This window comes from Stomoxys calcitrans, chromosome 2 (assembly GCF_963082655.1).
Source record: "Stomoxys calcitrans chromosome 2, idStoCalc2.1, whole genome shotgun sequence".
NCBI classification, from domain to species: Eukaryota; Metazoa; Arthropoda; class Insecta; order Diptera; family Muscidae; genus Stomoxys; species Stomoxys calcitrans.
The window spans coordinates 92,061,326-92,068,889 of NC_081553.1; positions in this window are offsets into that span (position 1 = coordinate 92,061,326).

Below are 7,564 nucleotides of genomic sequence, written 5' to 3' on the forward strand. Positions count from 1 at the left end.
TGGTATAGCCCCCGTATAGACCGATACGCCGATTTAGGGTCTTAGACCCGTTAAGGCCGGGCGGAACTTAATGCCTTTTTACTTGTTCTTTCCGCGGAATAGGCGTTTCTTCTCTCTCCTTTTCTCCCGATACCTCTCCTTCATCTGGCGTTGCTACACATTGCAGGATTGCTCTGTATGATGTATTCTTGGCTTCAGTAGCATCTTGACACTCTTGGTCGCTTTATAGATTTACTGGAGGAGGCTTCCGGTACTTAAGTATGGATTTCGCAGCATTTTCCATGGACTGGGCAATGGTTTGCCACTGCGCCGTTATATCATGGGGACAAGGAGCGCCTTCATCAAACAGTCGGGTGTGTGGAGTGAAGTATGCCGTTGACCGTTGTATTTGCAGCTTTACGATGTCCAGCTTTTGTGCGGTGTCACATCGTATATTCTCAACATGCTCTAACAGGTGCGAACCTTTGGTGCAACAAGGTAATGATCCGAATATTTGTTTTCTCCTCGGATCGATCGTACATCTAACACGCTGGATGAATCCCTTCCATCTATCACAACGTGATCAATTTGGTTCCACGTGTTTTCGTCGGTTGACAACCATGTGGCCGTGTGAATCCTTCGATGTTAAAATAACTAACAGCCATGTTCTTTGCCGCGACTGAATCTATTAACCTCAATCCATTATGGGAAGTTTCGTCCTGTAGTCTAAGTTTTCCGACTGTGGAACCAAAAATGTCTTCCTTCCCTGTTTTTGTATTTAAATCTCCCAAAATTATTTTAATATCATGGGCGGGGCAGCGTTCATATTCTCCTCCTAGCCTCTCCTAGAAAATATCCTTGGTATGCTCTTCCTTGTTTTCCGTCAGGGCATGGTCACAAATAAGGCCAATGTTGAAGAATTTGGCTTTTATGCGGATTGTGGCTAGCCTCTCATCCACCGGAGTAAAGAAGGCGTGAAGGTGTGTCAGTCTCCGACTAACCACAAATCCATAGCCAAATTCATGCCTTTGGTTATGGCAGCTATAGTATAGTTAGTCACCATTTGGTGTAGTTGTGACGCCATTCTCGGTCCATCGCACTTCCTGTAAGGCGATTATATCTGCCTTGTACTCCTCCAAGACATCCGCCAGTGCATATACTGCAACTTCTCTATAGAGAGTGCGTACATTCTTGGTGCAGATCCGTAAATCATGGTCCTTTTTTCGTTTGCGTGGCTCGTCAACGTTAGGGTGGTTGTTTTTCAATTCTTTTGTTTCTCAGAGGAATGGTAATTTCACGAGGTCGGGTTACTGGGCCAGCGCCCCGCATGGGTTTACTAAACTGAAATACAAGAAATGTAGGCACAGATGTAAGAAGGGCATAAACCACTACATTGGCCCCAAAAAAAAATCTGTGTCCATAACAGTTAATCTTTATTTTATTCTCCATATTTTAACCAGCTTCAAGTTTCCTCAAAAGTTGATGTCACCTCGTATTACTCGCATATACATAATAAAAAACTATTTTAAAATTTTTTATTTTATGCCGCTCCATAAAATCTATGGGCAATACTCTACTAACATTTACCACGTATGTATGTTTGGTCCATGTCAATGTTAGCACAAAAACATAAATAAATGAAAAGCGTCATAGAAAAATCACTTCTCTTGGTGCGAATATTCACACATGTGTGTTGTAATTAAAAGTCATGTAACAATTTGTGTGTGTGAGAAAACCTAACAGCCTCAACTTAAAAAGCCAATTTTTTCCAAAGTTAAAAAAACGCAAACACTGGAGATGAAAAAAAAAAAAAACTCCACGAAATTGACTTAACTGTAAGTATTGTAAAGATAAAAACGTTGACACCAAACCGTGTCAATTTTGCCATTCGAAAATGTCACAGTGGACGACTGTAAATCCAAAAAGTAACCTAACACACGCAAGTGGAGATAAGCTAGTGAAGTTTTTGATTTTTGTTTTTATTTAATGTGTAAAAAGCCAGTATATCTTTAATTGACAAATAACCAGGGAAAGGTTGAATTAGAGTTTACACAACGGTTTTGAATTAAGAAAGAGGGAAACTACGTTATAGACTCGACATGTATTTCAAAGGTTAACAAATCTTAAAATTAAACGAATAAAAGCGTGCTAAGTTCGGCCGGGTTGAATCTTATATATCCTCCACCATGGATCGCATTTGTCAAGTTCTTTGAATGACTTTCTCAAATATATATGAGCTATATGACCGACATGGGCCGTACGTCGTACTTGCCACGCCGGACATGACACAGAAAAATATCACCTCCAAATTGTTGGCACAGTCATAGCAAAACGATATGTGCAAAATTTTAGCGAAATCGGGCAAAAACTACGCCCTCTAGAGGGCGTAATTCTTAAGACTTATTGGGAGATCGGTTTATATGGCAGCTATATCAGATTATAAACCGATTTAAACGATTCTTAGCACAGTTGTTGGAAGTCATATCAGAACACCAAGGCAAATTCACCCAACTCGGATAAGAATTGCGCCCTCTAGAGTTTCAAGAAGACCCAAGGTCGGTTTATATGACAGCCACATCAAAACATGGACCGATTTGGCCCATTGACACTCCCAACCAACCTACACCAATAAGAAGTATTTGCGCAAAATTTCAAGCGTCTAGCTTTACTCCTTCGAAAGTTAGTATGTTTTCGGCAGACAAACGGACGGACATGGCTAGATCGACCTAAAATGTCATGATAATCAATAATGATGACTATTTAATAGGTAGTCATAAAGACATTTATAGACAACCATCAAATGATGATCCACTCCAAGCGAGTTGCACTAACATTTAAATTGGCGCATCTACTGGATTTCGTTGATCCAATTGAAAACAGCCAGTATAAGACGCAAGGGGATGAGGGTTAAAAAAAAATTGGAAAATAGTGCTAGAAACAGGAGAAACCGTACGTTTAGTGCCGCAATTGTTAATTTTTGGAACTTTCTCTACAGATGGAACTAGGCAATATATTGGGTTGCCCAAAAAGTAATTGCGGATTTAAAAAAAAAAAATTAAATGCATTTTTAATAAAACTTAGAATGAACTTTAATCAAATATATAATTGCCATTTTGTTCGATAACCTTTTGCCATCTTCCTGGCAAATTTAGTATTCCACGCTCATAGAACTTCTGGCCTTTATCTGCAAAAAACTAGACCAAGTGCGATTTTATAGCCTCATCATTGCCGAAAGTTTTACCATTCAAGGAGTTCTGCAAAGATCGAAATAAATGGTAGTCTGATGGTGCAAGGTCAGGGCTATATGGTGGATGCATCAAAAGTTCCCAGCCAAGCTCACTCAGTTTTTGGCGAGTGACCAAAGATGTGTGCGGTCTAGCGTTGTCCTGGTGGAATATGACAACTTTACGATTGACCAATACTGGTTGCTTCTCCTTGATGGCTGTATTCAATTTGTCCAATTGTTGACAGTAAACATCCGAATTAATCGTTTGGTTCCTTGGAAGCAGCTCAAAATATACCACACCCTTCCAATCCCACCAAACAGACAGCATAACCTTCTTTTGGTGGATATCAGTCTTTGAAGTGGTTTGAGCTGGTTCACCATGCTTGGACCATGATCGTTTTCGACTAACGTTGTTGTAAACAATCCATTTTTCATCTCCAGTTATGATTCGTTTTAAAAACGGATCGAATTCATTGCGTTTGAGGTGCATATCACAAGCGTTGATTCGGTTTGTTAGATGAATTTCTTTCAATACATATGGTACCCATATTAAAATTGACACCAAACAAACAAATGTAAACAAAATTTCGGGCACTTTTTTCTAAAGTAAGTAACAGCTGATAACTGACAGAAGAAAGAATGCAATTACAGAGTCACAAGCCGTTGAAAAAATTTGTCAACGCCGACTATATTACCGACAATTACTTTTTGGGCAACCCAATAGTTGTATATTTTGATACAGCTCCCCTATAAACCGGTCTACCGATTTCACTTCTTAAGCCCCTACAAGCCGCAATTCTTATTCGAATTACACAATGACTTCTTCAATGTTCAGTATTCAATTCATTTATGTTCCGAATCGGACTAAATTTGATATAGCTTCAATAGCATAATATTTATTATTCATTATTTGTTTGCCTAAAAAGAGATACCGCGCAAAGAACTCGACAAATGCGATCCATGATGATGGGTATATAAGGTTCAGCCCGATAAGACGATTTAACGATTTCCGCATGTCTGTCCTTCCGTATGTTGTAATCACACTACTGCCTTCAAAAACTGAGATATTGAGCTGAAATTTGTCACAAGGACGTCTTTTTGATGCACGTTACTTAAAGTCTTGAACGGGCCAAATCGGACCATATGTGGATATAGCTGTCATATAGACCGATCTCCTCATAAAGGGTCTGATGCCTATAAATGCTTTATTTTTTTCCCGATTTCGCTGAAATTTAAAACAGTAGGTTAGGTTTAAGCCTCCCGACATATGACCTAAATATGGTTAAGATCAGACTATAGATTGATATAGCTGCTATATAGACCGATCTCCCGATAAATGGTCTAATGCCCCCAAATCCATTATTTTTTATCCGATTTGAAACAGTGAGAAGTCTAAGGCCTCTCAACACCTGACCTGAATATGGTTTAGATCGGACTATATTTGGATATAGCTGTCATATAGACTGATCTCCCGATAAAGAGTCAAAAGCCCATAAAAACTTTATGTTTTGTCCAATTTTGCTGAAATTTGAAACAGTGAGTAGTTTAAGGCCTTCCAACTTTCGACCCAAATATGGTTATAGCTGTCATATAGACCGATCTGTCGATAAAGGGTGTGAAGCCTGCAAAAACTTTATTTTTTATCTGATTTCGCTGAAATATGAAAAAGTGAGTTGTATATAAAATGAGGTCTTAGACGAATATTTCAATGTGTTACAAATAAGTATACCTCCAACCTCGAAATATTCGCCTAAGACTTCATTTTATATATAAAGGGTGATTTTTTTGAGGTTAGGATTTTCATGCATTAGTATTTGACAGATCACGTGGGATTTCAGACATGGTGTCAAAGAGAAAGATGCTCAGTATGCTTTGACATTTCATCATGAATAGACTTACTAACGAGCAACGCTTGCAAATCATTGAATTTTATTACCAAAATCAGTGTTCGGTTCGAAATGTGTTCATTCACCGTTCAGCGATGAGGCTCATTTCTGGTTGAATGGCTACGTAAATAAGCAAAATTGCCGCATTTGGAGTGAAGAGCAACCAGAAGCCGTTCAAGAACTGCCCATGCATCCCGAAAAATGCACTGTTTGGTGTGGTTTGTACGCTGGTGGAATCATTGGACCGTATTTTTTCAAAGATGCTGTTGGACGCAACGTTACGGTGAATGAACACATTTCGAACCGAACACTAATTTTGGTAATAAAATTCAATGATTTGCAAGCGTTGCTCGTTAGTAAGTCTATTCATGATGAAATGTCAAAGCATACTGAGCATCTTTCTCTTGGACACCATGTCTGAAATCCCACGTGATCTGTCAAATACTAATGCATGAAAATCCTAACCTCAAAAAAATCACCCTTTATAACAAGTAAAAAGGCATTAAGTTCGGGCGGTCCGAACTTTGGATAACCACCACCTCGAGTATATATGTAAACCCCCTTTCATCACAATCCGGAGGTTGGAAATAAGTATACCTCCAACCTATGGTGGTGGTGCACAGAGTCTTTTTTGTCCATAGGCAGCTAAGTACGAAGATAGTTTATATCAGATTATATCTTGATAGAGTTCCCACACTCACTAGCCACACTAAATCACGCTGCAGTCTTTAAAAATTAAGTTAAAAAACTGTGCACAAATTCTTTTTTGTCCATAAGCAGCTTAAGTACGAAGACAGGCTATAACGAAAATAGCGCATCGTGTAAGGGCCCTCGACATCTGTACTGAGTAAGGTCCCGATCAGAGGATATTTGGATATATGTGGCTGCCATATATATACCGATCTTCCGATTTAAGGTATTGGGCCCATAAAAGCCATATTTATTATTTGATTACGCTGAAATTTAGCACAGCGAGTTGTAATAAGCCTTTCGACATTTGTATAGAGTATGGATATATATGTACAAATCTCTCAATTTAAGATATTGGGCTCAGAAAAACCGAATTTATTAGCCGATTTTGCAGAAATTGAGTGCAATGAGCTGTGTGAGGCCCCATTATATCGGCACCTGGTATGGTCTAGATTGGACAATCAAACCGATCTACCGACAACGTCCTTGGGCCCATAAAACGCGTATTTATTGTCCGATTTCGCTTAAGTTTGACACAGTGGGTTGTATTAGGCCCCGCGATGTATGCTCCGGGCGTGGTCAAGAACGAACTACATTTGGAAGTAGCTGACATATAAATGGATCTTCCGATTGAAGTTCTAAGGCCCACAGAAAGCGCATGTATTGCCCAATTTCGCAGAAATCTATCACAGTAAGTTGTACTAAGAAATTAATGCGTTTTTACTATTTCGACTTTAATTAACCTCACGTTCAATATGTGGGCTTAAAAGATCACAGAAAAACATTTTATACACCACTTACAATGACAAAATCACCAAAATTTCCATTTATCCATTTAATGTGAATCAATTATTGCATATATTTTGTTCATATATGTATTGCAAATTACTGAATAAAGTAATATTTGAACATTCTCCAAAAAAATGTATACCGTTAAACGTGACTAATGGTTAGATTCGCAATGAACCATACAAAATCGCTATTCAATATTCATCATCAATAATATTTTATGCTAAATTGCCTCCGCCCAAGTTCAATGAGGCAGTTTACGGTAGCCTTACATTTTCACCAGAATAAAAGATTGATAATGTGCCAGAAGTAGGTTTCCAGTTCAAATTCGTATGGTCAAAATCATAGACAGACGAAAAAAGCAAAACAACATTACGACTGGTAAAAGGCACTGTCAGTTCCTGGTACTACCTAATCTTGCCAAAGAATAACATAGAACAAAAAAAAAAAAACAACCAAAACTAACCAAAATTGACTTGCTAATACATGAAGGCTACTTTGTTACAATTTGCTAAGCAGAACTTTCAGCCATGGTCATGACATGCGGCACTGCAATCCTAAGCATGGGGGAGCGAAATGTTACGCAAATGGAGTATAGGTAGCATAGGTCCAATAACGTCTAAAAACAAAACACTTACCCGATAGGTTTATCTCCAACTTGGTATCTCGTGTGCATAATCAATGAGTTTTGTATGCATTACAAATGTTCTGCAGTGTAGTGCACTGAGTGTTGATTTGCATGCCTTCATCCATGGTGGCTGATGGTTGAGGTGGTGATGATATTTGAAATGGTGGGCTTGAATGCAGCTCAGATTGGTTTGGGTATGAGGATAATCCAACCATCGAGAAATGCTTTGTTAAGTTGGTGGAAATTAAAATGACGTTTGACGCTACATTTTTGGGATACTCTACTTTCAGCTGAAGAACTTTGGTTTATTTGGCTTTAAGAAGTTTGGGATACTCTTCTTTCAGCTTAAGAACTTTGGTTTATTTG